Genomic DNA, 19,513 nt, shown 5'->3' on the forward strand with positions numbered 1-19,513 from the left:
CAGATTAAAGCTTTTTCATTGCTTCAAATTGCACTTTAAATAAAAGCCAACCTCCTTACCAGGACCTATAAGGCCACGCTTGATCTGGCATCTTCCAACCACACTCATCTTTTTTTGTGCCACTTAGCTCCTTGCTTATGATACTCCAGCTATATAAGCCTTCAAATAAGCTGTGCTTTTTCCTGCCCCAGGCTGTCCCTCCTCATACTTCAGATCTCATCTTACCTTTTCAGAGGACCTTCCCTAATCATCCTCACAGGCAATCCTATTTGTTTCCTTCCTACAACTTGCCAAAATTTATACTTACTTTGTTTGTTCACTTGGTTCTGCTTGGTTCTTCTAGCAAACTACAGGCTCTAAGAAAAGAGGCATCCCTTGTTAATGGCTAGAATCTACCATACATAGGCACTCAGTAACTGTTTATAGAAAAAGTAAATGATGTTATCCATCAAGGTGAGACTAGGTAGTTGAAAAACATATGAAACTCAGATAAACCAGAGGTGATTTGGGGATCTCTGAGAGGCCCAAGGTCCATGTGTATGACAAGGTTAGGAGAGGGCCTGGAAAGAGAGAAATGTGATTTCCAGGAAGTAGATCACCATGGAGTTGAAGAAACAGATGTGAGAACCTTAGGCTGGGAAAACTTTTGTGGAGTGTCTTAGTTCATTCTTGATGCTATAACAAAGTACCTTAGACTGGGTAATGTACAAATAGTAGAAATTTATTTCTCACAGTTCTGGAGGCTGAGAAGTCCCAGATCAAGGTGCTGGCAGATTCAGTGTCTGGTAAGCACTTGTTTTCTGCCTCCAAGACGGCGCCGCCTTGCTGTGTCCTCAGGAGCAGATGAATGCTGTGTCTTCACATGGTAGAAGAATGAGTAGAGATGAATTTACTCCCACAAGACCTCTTACATAGGCATGCATTCCATCCATGAGGGTAGAGCCCTCATGACCTAATCACTTTTCGAAGATCTCATCGCTTAATAGTGCTACACTAGGGATTCAGATTCAACATAAATTTTTGAGAGACACAAACATTCAAACCATAGCATGGAGTGTTACATGAAAAAAGAAAAAGTGAATACCACTGAAATTATAAAAATTGCAGAACATATAGACCCTAGGCCTTTTATTCTCAATTAACTACTGGGCTGCAGACTCTGTTCATCATGCACTTGGCTGTGGCATTGGGCCAGATAATTCTTTTTTTTTTTTTTTTTGAGACGGAGTCTTGCTCTGTCGCCCAGACTAGAGTGTAGTGGCATGATCTCAGCTCACCGCAAACTCCGCCTCCCGGGTTCATGCCATTCTCCTGCCTCAGCCTCCCTAGTAGCTGGGACTACAGGTGCCCGCCACCACGCCCAGCTAATTTTTTTTTTTTAAATTTTTAGTAGAGACAGGGTTTCACCGTGTTTGCCAGGGTGGTCTCGATCTCCTGATCTCGTGGTCTGCCCGCCTCAGCCTCCCAAAGTGCTGGGATTACAGGCGTGAGCCACCGCACATGGCCTGGGCCAGATAATTCTAAGAACTTTTATTATTGTAGCTGATCTTTGATAGGTCTTGATGTGCGCTGATGTTTATGTATAGAAACCCACCACAGTTATATTTTGTGAATCAGCAGCTTTAACGAATGATCCAATGCAAGTGTTATCCTTAGTGATTAGGAGCACTCTAATGAACCACCATCCTGATGTTCCTTTTCAGTTCTTTTTTGCTTTATTCTGTTTTTTCCGCCTTCTTTTTTAACCAAGAGATTTTTGTGAGGGTAGTTGTTGGCAAAACCTGTTGCTACAATTTCTGAAAATTAAGACTGAAATTCTTTATTAAAATGCCAGGAAGTTTAGTGGATTCTGAAAAACATATGATCTTTTTCTATCTGTGTCTTAATCACCAAGCAATATAAACACATTACAGGAAATGTGGATAATAAAAAAAATATGAAGGAAATTAAGACACAATCCATCCCCATCACCCCAATGTTGTAAACCTATGTATTTTCTTTTAATCTTTTCTCAAATGCTTATTGTTCCCTTGCTATATTCTTAGTGTACATACGAGTTTTTATCCTAAATGTTTCCTTCATTCTAAAACAGAAGGCGGATAATAAACAAGCAAATAAGTAAGATAATTTATGATAGAAATAAGTAAGGGGAAGTAAATAAAGGAGAGTAATGTGGAGTGAGAGTAATGTGGAGTGAATTGATTTGTGATACAATTTTTAACTGTATTTTATACATACTAGAATTTAACTATAGGTTATTATGTTTCACGGAGAGCTTTGTCAACTCAATTCACATACCAGTGCCACCAAGTTTTAATTAGTATTGCTTTATATACAGGTGGTGTCCAATCTTTTGGCTTCCTTGGGCCACACTGGAAGAATTGTCTTGGGCCACACATAAAATATACTAACGATAACTGATGAGCTAAAGAAAAAAAATGGCAAAAAAAGCCTCATAATGTTTTAAGAAAGTTTACACATTTGTGCTGGGCTGCATTCAAAGCCATCCTGAGCCACACGCGGCCCTCAGACCATGGGTTAGACAAGCTTGCTTTATGATATGTTTTAGTGCCTGGTAGAGCTAGCTCCCTACTTTATTTCGCTCTAGAATGTTCATGTTATTTTAATGTGTTTACTCTTTCAGACAAAGATTGGGATAACTTTTAAGTTAAAAAAAAACTCCTTTGAGTTGTTGGTTGGAACTGCATATACTTTAGGAGCGAAAACTTCTGGAAAATGTCCAAATTTGTCTAGGGTCAAAGTTTCCTGCCCTCAAGTAGGTGAGGCTCTGGTATCACAGTCTCCTCTTTTTGAGGGCAAAATTCATTTGCATGAGGAAGAAACTTTGTGTTGTTTTCTCTTAGGACACTATTTAAAATTTGCATTTTAGGAGACATTTCTGTTGTGGCTGATATCAGAATTGGAGGTAGGACTTAATGTATTTTTAGCACTTTCTTTGTAGTAAAATAAGATTGGATACCTTTCCAAATAAGTGGGATTTTTTTTTTTTTTTTTTTTTTTTTAGCTAAAATTCCTCCACTTTTTGTTGTCTCTTTTTAGTTGTAGTATTTGTATATATCTTTTATCACTTAAAAAAAAAAAGGCTCAGTTGGCTGGGCGTGGTGGCTCACGCTTGTAATCCCAGCACTTTGGGAGACTGAGGCGGGTGGATCACCTGAGGTCAGGAGTTTGAAACCAGCCTGACCAACATGGTGAAACCTCGTCTCCACTAAAAATACAAACATTAACTGGGCATGGTGGTGGGCGTCTGTAATCCTAGCTACTCAGGAGGCTGAGGCACAAGAATTGCTTGAACCTGGGAGGCAGGGTTTGCAGTGAGCCAAGATTGCGCCACTGCACTCTAGCCTGGGCCACGGCTAAATAAATAATATTTATTTATAATAAATATTAATGAATAATAAAAAAGGCTTAGCTTTTTAATGAAAAAGTAAATAAATAAATAAATGAATAATAAAAAAGGCTTAGCTACATCTTCAGAATAGAGATCCTTTTTGTTCACTGAATTTTTTACACTTCTCAAATTTATTTGAAAATATGAGGGCCACGTGCCAATTGTTTGGATAGCTAGCTCTCTGGTTTGCTTAACCATTTACGCGTTTATTACAGAAGGTAGGATCTGAAATCTTCACCTACTAAACCTTAGTTTTCAGCTATGGGTCCTGAATCACATGAATGGTGTCCCCTGGAGCTGTGCAGTGCATAACCAGCATGTCGGAATGCTGCAGCTTTGGTGATAACAATCTGCTGAAATTGAAAGCAAACCTACATATTTCCAGTTTTTCAAGGTTTCACCAAGGGTTGAATTATACCCTAAAAATATGTAGGCACTTTCCTGGGTATCTCTTGGGGAATCTGTATTTTTCCAGGGAGAGAAGGAATAATGATCACAATGATGACAATGATAGAGAGATACTTTTGCTTTCATTGATCTCATTTTATCTTTGTTATAACAACTGTCTGTTGTAAAGGATAAGTGTTATTACAACCCTTGTATTAGAGATGTGGACAATGAGGTTCAGACACTCTGTGTGACTTTCCTGGCTGGTAAGTAGTAGAACTGAGCCTTCAATTATAAAGCATTAACTCTATATTACTTCCTCATTAGGGATATTCAAAAAATGCCCTGAATCTGTTATAATTCAACTCTTTAAGAAGCTTTTCCCAATGCTTGGAATCTTGGGGACTGTGTGTGGGTTGTTGGTTTTTGTGGGTTTTTTTGTTGTTGTTGCTGTTGTTTTGTTTTGTTTTGTTTTAATCTATCTTGAGGGCTGGGTGTGTTGGTTCACACCAATAGTACCAGCACTTTGGGAGGTCAAGGTAGGAGGATCACCTGAGGCCAGGAGTTTGGGACCAGCCTGGCCAACACAGCAAGACCTCATCTCTTAAAAAAAATTTTTTTTTTTTTAATTGGCTGGGCATGGTGGCTCACACCTGTAATCCCAAGACTTTGGGAGGCCAAGGAGGGTGGATCACTTGAGGCCAGGAGTTCAAGACTAGCCTGGCCAACACGGCTAAACCCCATCTCTACTAAAAATACAAAAAATTAGCCAGGCATGGTGGTGCACATCTGTAGTCTCAGCTACTCAGAGGCTGAGGTGGGAGGATTGCTTGAACCTGGGAGGTGGAGATTGCAGTGAGCCGAGATCGCAACACTGTACTCCAGCCTGAGTGACAGAATGAGACTCTGTCAAAAACAAAAACAAAAACAAAAACAAAACACCTCAATTCAAGTTTGGCCTGTCTTTGTGTGGGGTGGGATTTAGGGAAAATTGTATTGCTTTCATTTTGTCACCTTCTTTACCACTTGATGTATTGCAATTGGTGTGGAGATAAAACCAGCTTAAATTATACACCCGGCCAGATGTGAAGAATAATGGAAGTTACAAAAGGTCAGCCAAAGGAGTGGGTGTGGAAACAGAGGCAGAACTACCTGTGCCTTTTTCATGATGAGAAAGATGTCTTAATTGTATACACCTGTGTTTTGTTTTGTTTCATTTTAAACACCAGATGGGACATCTCCTTTTCCTATGCCAGTTTCCTCCGGTGGCTGCGTTGAACTGTCTATAACTTAGAGATCCTTAAAAACAATACAGTTTGTGTGTGTTTGTGTGTGCACATGTGTGTCCATGCATGTGTGTGTGCATGTGTATGTTGGAGGTGGGTCCAAGGCAAGCAGGCAAAGGGGTTGATTTTGTTCCATCCTCTGTCCAATTCCAGGTGATTATAGTGTGTCACAGATGACTTACAAAATCATACATACATAAACTTTCTGACTGTTTTAAGAGATCCTAATTCTGATATTCATTTATATGCACCTTCACTTTTATCGAGGTGCTTTCCCTGCCTTCGTACATTTAGTTTTGAGCCTTTGTTTTTGACCCAATCACTTTTGCTTAAATTCCTACTAGTCACACTCCCTAAAGTGTTTCTTTCTTCTTTGGCAGTACATATTTTCCATCTTGAAGAATCTTGTGGTCAAGAGAATAAAACAGCTCTTTTATTTGTTTGAGAAAACCAGTAAATAAATCTGAGAACAATCTGAAGTTCTCAGATAAGGAGCAGTTTATTTTCTTTCTATACCATACTTTGGCTAGCAGTCCTGTAGTTGGCATTCAATAGTTATTTACTCAAAAGAAAATAGATGCTAATGAGGGCCAGGCGCGGTGCCTCACGCCTGTAATCCCAGCACTTTGGAAAGCTGAGGTGGGCAGATCAGGAGGTCAGGAGATCGAGACCACACTGGCTAATACGGTGAAACCCCGTCTCTACTGAAAATACAAACAATTAGCCGGCGTGGCACGCGCCTGTAATCCCAGCTACTTGGGAGGCTGAGGCAGGAAAATCGCTTGAACCCGAGAGGCGGAGGTTGCATTGAGCCGAGATGGCACCATTGCACTCCAGCCTGGGTGACACAGCGAGATTCTGTCTCAAAACAAAACAAAACAAAAAAGAAAATAGATGCTAATGAATATTACCTTGGATATCACAATCATTTATTCAACCAGTTTCTGATAGCCCCTTTTATGTCATCCTGGAATGAAAGTCAGGGGCACAAGGCTGGGCGCGGTGGCTCACGCCTGTAATCTCAGCCCTTTGGGAGGCCAAGGCAGATGGATCACGAGGTCAGGAGATCGAGACCATCCTGGCTAACACAGTGAAACCCCATCTCTATTAAAAATGTAAAAAATTAGCAGAGCGTGGTGGCGGGCGCCTGTAGTCCCAGCTACTCCAGAGGCTGAGGCAGGAGAATGGCGTAAAATCCGGGAGGCGGAGCTTGCAGGGAGCCAAGATCCCGCCACTGCACTCCAGCCAGGGCGACAGAGCCAGACTCCGTCTCAAAAAAAAAAAAAAAAAAAAAAAAAGTCAGGGTCACAGTAAAGCTTCGTTGACTTTTTAAAAAAAAATTAATAGGCTTTACTTTTTAGAGCAGCTTTAGGTTTACAGAAAAATGAGCAGGAAAGTACGGGGAGTTCCCATATACCTTCTTCTCCTACCACAACTGCCCTTATTATTAATATCTTGCACTAGTGCAGTACATGTGTTATTTATAACTGATGAGCCAATATTGATACATTATTATTAACTAAAGTCCATAGTTTAGGACTCAAATTTGAACCTCATTAGGTTTCAATTTTGGTATTGTACATTTTATGGGTTTTGACAAATATATAATGACATGTATCTAATACTACATATTATACAGAATTGTTTCATTGCCCTAAAAATCCCCTGCCCTGCTCTCCACTGATTTATTCTTCTTTTCCGCCCGCTACAGAGATCATTGATCTCTGTAGTTTTGCCTTTTGCAGAATGTATGTAGTTCCAATCATATGTATCTATTGCAAACTGGCTTCTTTCACTCAGCTATATGCTGTTGTTTCCTCCACATATCTTCATGATTATAGACTTTAAAAACTTTGTCATCTGTATTAAACACCTACTATGTGCCATACATGGTGATGGGTGCTGAGTAGACAAGACAAACAAGATTACGGTTCTTGATCTAAGCTTTGAAATTGTCCAATATTCAGTGTCCAGCAACAATGAATTTTCTAAGGCAATAAGCACTGCTCCTGGTCTGTTGGAACTCTTCTCTTCGTTCCCTGAGGAAATCACTTGCTTACATCATCTATGAGGAGATCAATGTTACCCATAATCCCATAACCGATTTACCATTTTCCAGACTAACCAGTTCCAGCTCCTTCGTGTAACAGGAATGAGTCCTCCTGGTTTAGTTTACAATGCAGATCCTGCTCTAATTTTTTTTTTTTTTTTTAAGAGACAGTGCCTTTCTGTGTCACCCAGGCTGGAGTATAGTAGCATAATCATGACTCCCTGCAGGCTTGAACTCCTGGGCTCAAACCATCCTCCCACCTCAGCCTCCCAAGTAGCTGGGAACACAGCTGCATGTCACCATGCCCAGTTAGTTTTATTTATTTATTTATTTATTTTTTGGAGACAGGGCCTTGCTATGTTGCCCAGGCTGGTCTTGAACTCCTGGCCTCAAGTGACCCTCTTGCCTCAGCCTTCCAAAGTGTTGGGATTCGACATTGAGTTACGGCACCTGGCCCTATTCTAATTCTTGCTACAAAACTTGATGAAGCAAGAGAAAGGCAATTGTCCCCCAAAAGGTGGTCTCTAGCTGTGTTGTTTCGTTTTTGTTTTTTAACCTAAAGAATCATGAGATCTTCCTTCCTAGCAAATAACTAACATACATGAATTCATTTCTGCCTATTGTCAGCAATAAAGTCTAAAATTATAGTTAAACTTTCAAAAGACAATTTATGAATCACCAATAATATTGATGAAAAAACACATAAGACATCCTCCAAGTCTTTGGCTGGTTTTCCCCCTGAAGATAGGCAAGATACTCTTATATATGGTAGATTTCACTGGATTAACAAATGGAGGAATCTAGTCCTAGGTTCTAATCAGTTTTGTTTCATTTAAAACCATTTCATGTTTTATGTCTCTTATCCTTGTTCATTATTGTTCACTCTTAAGATGGAACTAAATTGATGGATCTCCATGATAGTTAATGGCAGTTTTAAGTTTCCAGTGAATGTGGGGCATAATTTACCCTAATTTAAGGAGCAAGAATTTATCCTTTTACACAGAGAGTACTCAAGCCATTTGAATTCTGCTGTGTTTATCTCCTGATAAGACTAGATAATGCTAAAAATTGAATATATTACCAAACAAAGCAGTTTAATTGTACATATAACATTAGAAACAATAGTTCTAAGAACATGAAAATATACAGCAAATCAGTAAGTTATTTTAGTTTTGTTTCCCCTTTAAGCACTGAGGTTTTCTGTACTATCCGTGTATTACAGAGTCATGAGAACCAAACCGGTTTTAGCCAGATTAGAAAATAGACTACACAGGATGATATCATGATACTCGAAGAAATGAATTAAATAATTAAATCTCTGATTAATGCAGGAACACAATGGTGATACTGAGATACCATATTTGTCATTGAATCTTTCCCTAGATTTTATTTTAAAGTCTTAGGCCAACAAAAAAGGACTGTCAAAATGGTTATTAAATCCCAAAGAATGTGAACGCCCACAAACAGACAATTCTTTTCATCCCTGCTGCAAGAAAGAAATCTATAACTGAAAGATAAGAAAATCTGGAAATGGGGCTATATGTAGTATATTAAATTTTATATCAAGAATTGTGCATCTGTTTATAACCAAAAAAATGTCTATACCAAAGATAAGAAGGAGGTGTGATGATTTCAGTTATTCAGGCTGATTATTATTGGCAATAAAAAAGAGTATTTTAAAAGGAAAAATATTTAGAATAATAGCTTTTTTTCCCCTTGTGGACTATCTTCACTTGTAGGATATAGCTGAAATACTTTGTCTTAGAGATAATTCTTATTTTCTTTGAATACAAACCTGTTATATATTTTTTCCTTCATGAATCTAAACTTAGATGACTTAATCACTGCTGCTGTTTTATTTGTTTCTTTTAATGAGGGAAGTAATACATGGAAGGAGCAGAAAATTGTTGTCAGACGAATGGGTGCCTGTGACTTGCCAGGCCCTAGGACAGGTGTGGCAGGGCATACAAGATGAGTGAGATCTTGTATCCCAGCAGTTTGTAAAGGAGCCGGTGCTGGCTGGAGCCATGTTGGAGCCCAAGGCTCAGAAAGAATCAGTAATGCTGATCCTGTCTTTATTTTAAATTCTGATATTTTGTTTAACATCAATTTTTTGCATTATCTTGATTTGTTAAAATATTTATTTAAAATATTATATACAATTAGAAAATGGAGTTATTCAATATGTACTAAATATGGTACCGTTCTGCAAGATACATTTGATAAAGGTGGGGGAATGTTCTAGATAAAAAGGGTCTAAAGAGACAACTAAATGCAATGAGTGACTCTTGATTAGATACTGATTTGAAAATACTGGGTTACTGAGTTATTTGGCATTCCCTTAACATTTGCAACTCAGATAAGTGCCTCACTTGCCTCCCCCTGGCCCCAGTCCTGGAAAGAACACCGGGGGCGGGATGAACCATGGGTAGAGGTGCCTGTGGGAATGAACACACAGCTGGTTAGGGTGAGAGTAATCAGCAAAGCTTCCAGAAGAAGCTTTACGGGATGAGTAGGATTTCTACCTATCGGAGATGGCTGACGGGAGAAGGAGGCCCATGTGGAAAGAGGGCCTCTTAAGCAGAAAGAACATGGACAAGGGCATCAGCGGTACAATCTGGGATGGGATGTACATAAGGTAGTAATGGGAGAAAAGGCAGAAAAGAAAGGTTTAGACCCTTCTGTGAGCTCCCTCTTTAATTCAGCAGGCAATTAATGCGCAGCCACTGAAATTTTTTTCTTTTGATTTTAAATGAAAATGCATTTTTAAATGTTTTCCGAAATTGTTTTCAGGCACTTTCATAAAATGTAGTTTAAAACTTAAAGTGTATTATTGCTATTGTTTAAGATAGATGCCTCTTCAAATCCCTTGTAAAGTGCTGTAAGTGGAAGTAGGATATCAGAAATTTAGAAGCAAGTGCATTCTGTCCCCTCCAGCTTTTTAGAGTATTGAATTATAATTGATATACAGTAAATTGCACATATTAAAAATGTACAACTTAGTAGTTTCGATGTATGTATAGAACTGTGGAACCATCATCACAATCAAATAATGCACATATCACCCCAAAAATTTCCTCAGAGCAATCCACTTTTCCTTCCTTTCCCCACTCTGCCTCTTTTCCAGATAACCATTGATCTGCTGTCTGTCACTATAGATTAATTTGCATTTTCCAAAATGTTATATATATGGAATTATGCAATATGTACTGTATATGCTACAGTCTATAAGATGCTTCTTTTTTCAAAAGGTGGAGGAATGTTCCAGATTAAAGGACTAAAGAAATAAAAGAAAAAAAGCAAATGCAGTGGGTGCAACTTGATTGAATGCTGGTTTGAAAACACTGTTGACACTACTAGGGAAAATTTGAATAGGATTGAATACAAAGTGACAATAAGGAATCATCGTTAATTTCCTTGGATATAAAAATTGTATTACTTTTTATGTAGGAGCCTAGCCTAAGGTTGCATTTTGAAGCATTTAGGGGTAAAGTGTCACAGTTTATATAATTTATGTTTAAATGGTTCTGAAAAATATCTAAATAAAGCAATATGGAAACACTTTAACAACTGTTGAATCTATATACTAGGAATATGGGTTTTCTACATAGTAGGACTAGTTCAACTTCTCTGTATGTTTGAACTATTTAATAATAGAAGTTGGGAGGAAAATAGGACAGAAAATTAAAAATCGGGACTGTCCTGGAAAATGTAGACTGTAGTCAGTCACCAAGTCCTTTTCCTACCAGTGTCTACCTTCTCACTGGTATCTTCTGTATATTCAATCTCAGCACTTCGCACCTGATTTAGAATAAGCGTATACTCTAAATAAAAATAATAATAAATATTGACTTTCACCTCACATCATATACAAAAAGTAACTTAAATTTGATCATAGGGCCTACATGCAAAAGCTAAAAATACAAAAAATTAGCTGGGCATGGTGGCTTGTGTCTGTAATCCCAGCTACTCATGAGGCTGAGGCAGGAGAATCCCTTGAACTTGGGAGGTGGAGGTTGCAGTGAGCCGACATCATGCCACAGCACTTCAGCATGGGCGACACAGCAAGACTGTCTCAAAACAAACAAACAAACAAAAAAAACCTGTAAAATTTCTAGAAGAAAACAGAAGGAAAAATCTTAGTGACTATGGGTTTGGCAAAGATTTCTTAAATATAACACAAAAAGCTTGGACTATAAAAGAAAGAAAATCAATCAGTTGGGCTTCATAAAATTAAAATGCAAATTAAAACCACAGGGAGATACCATCACACACCTGATAGAATGGATAATAGTAAAAAGACTGACCAAACTAAGCATTGATGAGAATGTGGATTTCTCATGTACTGCTGGTGCGCATGTAAAATGATACTTTGAAAAACAGTTGAACCATTTCTTTAAAAATTACACACATACCTGCCAGATGTAACTGTCTATGAATACTTATGCAGCCATTCAACCCTTAGGTTTTTCACTCAAGAGAAACGAAAGCAAAAGTCGAAAGAAACTTGAGTCCACAAATGTTCCTAGTAGCTTTATTTGTAATATCCCCAAACTGGAAACAACTCGAATATCCATCAACAGGTGAACAGATAAACAAATTGGGGTATACCCACACAATGGAACTCAGAAATGAAAAACAAACAAACACCCCGTTGATACAGGAGGGAAAAAAACCAACTCAAAATAATTATGCTAAGTGAAAAAATCCAGACAAAAATGATTGGTCCAATTATTTCCTTGTGATGATGTTTAACTTACACCTCCATGTTTTGGAAGTTAGGCCTGAAGGCTTGATTTATTTTTGGCAAGAATACTTCCTAGATCATGCTGGGTCCTTCATATTGTATCACACGAGGAGGTAAATAGGCTGTTTCACTGTGTGATGCTAAATTTGATCGTGTGTTTAAGGTGGTGATTGCTAGATCTCTCTTCTATGAAGGTGTATTTTTTCCTTAGCAATTAGCAAGCAATCTGTGTGCTGTACTTTAACCACAATTGAATATCTTGTTTGGCATTAACTTTTTCCTAACAGTTTTAGCGTCCATTGGTAATCCTTGGCTAAACTGATTATTCCATTGTTTGTTTGTTTGTTTTTTAAAAGAGGATTGATTTTTATAATTCTGTTATTTCTTCTCAATGCATTAGCTGTTTTCTTCTTAGTCAATTGAAACCAAAAAGTTTTTGAAAGGAACAACTTTTTCATGTTTGATTCCCTTGGCAAATTCATACTCGCTTCTTATGGCTCCACTCAATTAACCTCTCTTCTCAAACCCTAATAATTTCCTTCTCCTTCCTAACTTCCTAGTCGCAGAGGCTGTTTTCAAACTATATTGCAAATATCACTTTTTTTTCATTCACTCATTCATTCTGAATTTTTTTGTGTCCATACTATGTCTTAGGCACTGTTCTGGGTATAAGGATGTATATAGTGGTGAATAAATCAGATGAAGTCCCTGGCCTATATTCTAGTGGGAGTGGAGAGACAGATAAGAAAATAAATATAAATAGTGGCTAGGCACGGTGGCTCATGCCTATTATCCCAGCACTTTGGGAGGCCAAGGCAGGTGGATCACTTGAGGTCAGGAGTTTGAGACCAGCCTGGGCAACATAGTGAAACCTTGACTCTACCAAAAATACAAAAAATTAGCTAGGCATGGTGGTGTGCCCCTGTGGTTCCAGCTACTCAGGAGGCTGAGGTGGGAAGATAGCTTGAGCTCAGGAAGCAGAGGTTGCAGTGAGCCAAGATCACACCACTGCACTGCACTCCAGCCTCCAGCCTGGGCAACAGAGCCAGACCCTGCCTCCAAAAAAAAAAAAAAAAAAAAAAAAAAAGAGAGAGAGAGAGAAAGAAAGACAAAAGAAATAGAAATAGAATAGAATGTCAGGTAGAAGTAAAAGAAAGCAGCTGAAGAGGAAGGGTAATGATAAAGAAGGGTGACAAAGCTATTTTAGACAGGAAGTCATTGGAACATGTATAGCTGACAGCCATCCGTGCCCTGCCCACATCCCCCAGATCCCTTGGGACTATCTAGTAAAAGCCAGTGTTATTGAAAGCACCTGTGACTTTCTGCCTGTGGCCCAAAAGCTTCTCTCTGTCTATGGGGCAGGTCCATGCTGGGGGAACAGCTCTTACTCAAGGGCAAATGGGAGTTGAAAGACAAATACCCCAACTTTCCTGCACCCCCTGGATGGGAAAATTTTGGTGTGTATTCCACATCTCCCAGAGGTTTTTGGTGGGATTGAGCCCCAATTGTTCTCAGTGGGTAACCTGGCAATTAAATATTCTGCTGGCCTCTTTCCTTTGCTGGCTCATGTCTCCACTTCTCTACTAGTTCTTCCTGGTACATTTTACACTTCAAACTTACCACTTGTACTCAAACCCTTAGTTTTGGAGGAACCTAGCCTAAGTCAGTAAATCAGAGCAGTGGCCCAAGGCAGGAGACCCTCAGAATGAGATTCTAGCATTGGATCACTTGCTGGCCAACAGAGAGCAGGTCAACAGAAACCCCATCATTGTTAGTAAGTGGGGCAGTGATGATCTCTGGAGTGCTATAGCATCACTATTACTACGAGTCTTGCCTGTGATTAACTGGGGTAGTGTGTAGGTGTGGGGGGGAGGGGAGGGAATGCACTGGCTGATAGAGTAGCTCTTGAACTGAAAGATACAGGGACAATGATAATTATGACAACTGTGGAGCTGGTTGGTTGTTGTTAACTACTAGAGAAGCCACAAAGGAAGGAAATAGCAGGCTCAGGTGAGGTAATCATTGACTTAGAGCATGGGTTAAAAGCCAGAAATCTTTCATGGCATCACTTAAAGGGAGCCTCATCTGTAGACAGAGGGTATAATGAGCTGAAGAATAAGACCCCAAGTTTGATTTTAAATGCAACAGAGCTAAAAAGGAGGCTGGCTTCACAGTCCACCAACCAGCTAACTTTCTTTCCCTCCCTTCCTTCCTTCCTTCCTTCCTTCCTTCCTTCCTTCCTTCCTTCCTTCCTTCCTTCCTTCCTTCCTTCCTTTCTTTCTTTCTTTCTTTTCTCTCTCTCTCTCTCTTCCTTTCTTTCTTTCTTTCTTTCTTTCTTTCTTTCTTCTTTCTTTCTTTCTTTCTTTCTTTCTTTCTTTCTTTCTTTCTTTCTTTCTTTCTTCCTTTCTCTCTTTCTTGGTCTAACTTTGCCATCTAGGCTGGAGTGCAATGGTGCGAACACGCCTCACTGCAGCCTCAACCTCCTGGGCTCAAGTGATCTATCTACTCTCACCTTAGGCCTCCAGGTAACTGGGACTATAGGCATGCACCACCATGCTCAGCTAATTTTTTTTTTTTTTTTCATAGAGACGAGGTTTCACCATGTTGCCAAGCTAGTCTCCAACTCCTGGCTCAAGCAGTCCACCCACCTCAGCCTCCTAAAGTGTTGGGATTACAGGTGTGAGCCACTGTGCCCAGCCCCCAAATTTCTAATGCTAAAGTAAGGGACCTGAAAAAGAAGGAGAGGGACCTTGAGAGTTCCGATGGAGATATTTGGGTGGATGGGCTCGAGGACCTTAAAACCCCAGATTCCTCTTAAAACTCAGAGTGAGAATACTCTGGAACCTTTCTCCTTGCTAGGAGAAATCAGACTTCTATTGCTCGTAGACTATGCCAAGGTCTCACGTAGCAAGGGCAAATGCCTTGCAGGACGATGCTTGTTTCTAAGATCCGTCCCTACCTCTCTTCATTGCTTCTAGACCAATAGTGAGAAATCTTATTATGAGTCAAGCAAGGAAATACTGTTATTTGAAGAAAGAGGTTATTCACCAAAAGCACTGCAAAACCTGGCAAATATGTACTAGCAGGAAGTGGGAGAACTTGCCTGGAAATGAATCTTAAAGGTGCCAAATCAGGGAGGGCAGAATATAAGACTGAATAGGGGACAGTTTGTTAATACAGGTGTATTATTCAGTGACACGGGACTCACTCTTCTGGTAGAATGCCTAGAACTGTACCTAATACATTGCAGAAATAGCTCCTTGAAACTTGAAAATAATGACAAGATGGAGATGCTGGAACCTCTTAGAAGAGAGATGAAGAAGAGGTCAGCAAGTTCAAAGAGATTAGAAGTAAGGATGCATTTTTTTTTTTTTTTTTGAGACAGGGTTTCACTCTGTCATCCAGGCTGGAGTGCAGTGGCACAATCTCAGTTCTCTGCAGACTCAATTTCCTGGGCTCAAGTGATCCTCCCACCTCAGCCCTCTGAGTAGTTGGAACTACAGGCATGCACTACCATGCCCAGCTAAGTTTTGTATTTTCTGTAGAAATGGTGTTTTTCCATGTTGCTCAGGCTGGTCTTGAGCTTCTGGGCTCAAGCGATCTGCCCACCTCAGCCTCCCAAAGTGCTGGGATTACAGGCGTGAGCCACCGCACCTGGCCAAGAATGCATTTACTATGTAATACCAGAGAACCCACCAGCCAACAATGTTTCTTGGGAGGTCCTAGAGGACACTCCCTTACTAAAGTGATAAACAATATGCTAATATATTCTGAGAAGCTCAGAACTGCTTGTCCTCTAGATTAAGATTGATGGTAAGAAATGTCCCAGAGTAAATGGGAATAACAGAATTCTGGAGACTAGGTTGGTGGTACTAGACCATCAGAGGCCCTGGGGATATAATGATGGTTACGTGTATCAGCCTGAATAAGTTAGGAACCTAATATTGAGTAGGAAACAAGTGAGTCCCAGAATAACACATGAATCATTTAGATTTTGAAAACATGCAAAATGCCTTTTGGCTCTCTGAGCAGCAAGAACAAGTGCCTCACAAAAGGCAGCAAAAGGGGAACCAAGAAGAAAGTGGTTGATCTATTTTCTTCTTTTTTTTAATTTTTGAGATGGAGTCTTGCTCTGTCACCAGGCTGGAGTGCAGTGGCGTGATCTTGGCTCACTGCAACATCCACCCCTTGGATTCAAGCGATTCTCCTGCCTCAGCCTCCTGGGTAGCTGGGACTACAGGCAAGCGCCACCATGCCCAGCTACTTTTTGTATTTGTAGTAGAGATGGGGTTTCACCATGTTGGCCTGGATGGTCTCGATCTCTTGACTTTGTGATCCACCCACCTTGGCCTCCCAAAGTGCTGGGATTGCAGGCGTGAGCCACCGTGCCCAGCCTAGTTGATCTATTTTCTAAGAAAGACTGGTATGATGTGAAAGCACCTGCTATATTCAATATAAGAAATATTGGGGAGACACTAGTCACCAGGACTGAAGGAAACAAAATTGCATCAGATGGCCTCAAGGGTCGTGTGTTTGAAGTGAGTCTTGATGATCTGCAAAATTATGAAGTTGCATTTAGAAACTTCAAGCTGATTACTAAAGGTGTTCAGGGAAAAAACTACCTAACTTCCATGGCTTGGATCTTACCTGTGGCAGAATGTGTTATGTGGTCAAAAAATGGCAGACATGATTGAAGCTCATGTTGATGTCAAGACTACTGATGGTTACTTGCTTTGTCTATTCTGTGTTGCTTTTACTAGAAAACTTAACAATCAGATCCGGAAGACCTCTTACATTCAGCACCACCAAATCTGGAAGAAGATGATGGAAATCATGACCCGAGAGGTACAGACAAATGACTTGAAAGAAGTGGTCAATAAACTGATTCCAGACAGCATTGGAAAAGACATAGATAAGGCTTACCAATCTATTTATTCTTTCAATGATGTCTTCATTAGAAAAGTAAAAATGCTGAAGAAGACCAAGTTTGAATTGGGAAATCTCATGGAGCTTCATGGCAAAGGTAGCAGTTCTGGAAAAGCTACTGGAGAAGAGACAGGTGCTAAAGTTGAATGAGCTGATGGATATGAACCACCAGTCCAAGAATCCGTTTAATGCTCAGACATTTAAAATGGCAAATAAAAAGTCTTATTTGTGAAAAAAAACCATGGAAAATGAAAATGTGTGTGTGTGTGTGTGTATCACAGGTGGGTAAGCACAAAACTAGAATAATGGTTACTTCTGGGAAAAAAGGGAAGAGAATGGGGCTAGAGAGATGTATGCAGGGACTGCTAAGGTACTGGCAATATTCTCTTTCTCAAGCCAGCTGGTGAGTACACAGGTGTTCATTTTATTATTATTCTCCATACACATGAATAACGGTTTTTTGAACATACGTAATATTTAACAAAAAATAATGCAAAGAAATAGAGCCTAACCATAGTTCTCTATGTTTGTGATTCACAGTAGAGAGTAGTAAAAGGAACATGAGTTCCTTTGGCATTAAGTAGATCCAAATTCAAGCCACAAGGCTGTATAACCTCTGGGATGTTACAGTCTCTTAGTAATAGGTTTCTTACCAGTAAAATGATTTTGGTAGCCAGCTACCCAGCAGGGTCATACTAAGGATTAAATGAGACCATTTACGTAAGTTTTATAGTCAGTGCCTGGCACCTATCAGGTGCTTAAAAATAATAGTTGCTATTCTATAACTTTGTCCATGCTTCCCATTTTTTCCCCTTTTAGAAAGCTTTCATTTTCGTCATTTCACTTCATTCAATTTAATGATTTCCTGCAAGCAAAGCATTATGTAGGTGGGCTATACTTTAATGTGTGCGATTTTTTTTTTTTTTTTGTATTTTAAGTTAGTTTTCAAAATGTCATTATCTCATCTGATTCTCAATTTCAATCCTCAGTGCCTAGCACAGGTTGGAACATGGAAGGAGACAAATCTAAGCAAATGAATGAATGTAATAGGTGGGTATTAGGTGCTGAATTGAATTCTCCTAAAATCAATATGTTGAAGTGCTAACCCCTAGTAGTTCAAAATGTAAATGTATATAGTGATAAGGTCTGTAAAGAGGTGACTAAGTTAAAATGAGGCCATGGGATGGGGCTAATCCAAGATGACTGATACCTTTATAAGGGGAAGAAACAGGAATGCACACACTGGTGCAGGAGCACAGGCTTTAGCTTCTTTTTCTCTAAGTCAGTCATTCCTTGTCCAAGTACTTTCTATCTTCTAGAATTTCCTGACAATTCTTTTCCGCTGCCATCACCTCTTCTGTTCTCTTTGTATTTTTTTTTGTATCATTTCCATTCCTTTACTGTTATCTTAGGGGGTTTTAGGAGGAAGCGGAAACACAGGTTTACAGCCAAGAGTTTACATTTAATATTTTGACTTCTCTTGAGGTTTTATTATTAGTCAATAAATATTGGTTAGTATCAACTCAATTTAAATGAATAAAAATATCATTGGATAACTATTTTTCCAGTTGCCTCTGCCAAACTTTCTTTTACACCGAAAACCTCAGTTAGTATTATTAGCAATAAGAGTAATATAATAGTTCAAACTTAAGTGTAACTTATATAAGACTTTTGTGCTTACAGCGAGATAAGGAGGGTGTGCATGGCATCACTTTAGTGATGTTCCTGCTAAATAAAAACACACTGAAATTGAGGGATATCCCACTGGGGAAGGATCTTGGTGGTGTAAGTTCCATAGCGGGACAAGGAGGGTTTATGAGTGGAGGATAGACTGCTGTACGGTGGCAGAGCCTGAGCAGGGGGCGGAGAGATCCATGCAGTAGGGTGACCTGACCCAGGGTACCAGATCCCAAGCAAGGTGAAGAGGGCATCCATACCGTGGGGTGGCCTGGGTGAGCTACCAGAGCACAAGTTGAGGGAAGGGGGTGTCTACATGTGGGGATGGCCTGGCACAAGGGTCAGGGCACAGACTGAGGAGGAAGCGACACTGGGGAGGGAGCAGTGGCAGCAATGCAAGTTTGGTTAACATACCAGGGGATGGATCAAACAAATAAATATATTAAGGTTCATGGGAGTCCAGTTTCTCACTTTGAAAGGAGTCATAAATATGGAAAGGGAGAAAGTTGGAATAATCCCTGAGGTATTGAATTAGAATTAGAATATCGGTGTGAACTCATGGAATGCAATGTTTCTGTATCCATATGACATCAATGTCAATGTTGACATGTACAGAGGTAAATGTGTATGTGAGTGTGTATGTGTTCCCTAGCACTGTCTACCGAGACAGCCTAAGAACTGTGAAACAAAACTGGAATCAGCAGACCTGCTCTGGTGGTTGTTGTTTTCTTTTTTTTTTTTTTGTGATAGAGTCTCACTCCCATCACCTAGACTGGAGTGCAGTGGCACAATCATGGCTTACTGCAGCTTCCGTCTTCTGGGCTTAGGTGTTCTACCAACCTCAGTCTTCTGAGTAGCTGGGACTGTAGGCACATGCCACCATGCCCAGCTGATCGCTGTATTTTTTTTGTAGAGACAGGGTTTTGCCATGTTGTTCAGGCTGGTCTCGAACTCCTGGGCTTAAGCAATCCATCTGTCTTGGCCTCCCAAAGTGTTGGAATTACAGGCGTGAGCCATCACTCCTGGCC

The 19,513-nt window shown here is 39.8% G+C and overlaps 1 protein-coding gene and 1 pseudogene across 1 annotated transcript in view; both read left to right on the top strand.

Annotated features, from left to right (window-relative positions):
- The window catches only part of LOC126954972 (peptidyl-prolyl cis-trans isomerase FKBP1A), a 1,061,339-nt gene that overhangs the window by 493,493 nt on the left and 548,333 nt on the right, over positions 1 to 19,513 (top strand). The gene's annotated exons all lie outside the window — the stretch shown is intronic.
- On the top strand, positions 9,670 to 16,997 carry LOC126954383 (40S ribosomal protein S3a-like; annotated as a pseudogene).

Source organism: Macaca thibetana, chromosome 5 (genome assembly GCF_024542745.1).
Source record: "Macaca thibetana thibetana isolate TM-01 chromosome 5, ASM2454274v1, whole genome shotgun sequence".
Taxonomy (NCBI): domain Eukaryota; kingdom Metazoa; phylum Chordata; class Mammalia; order Primates; family Cercopithecidae; genus Macaca; species Macaca thibetana.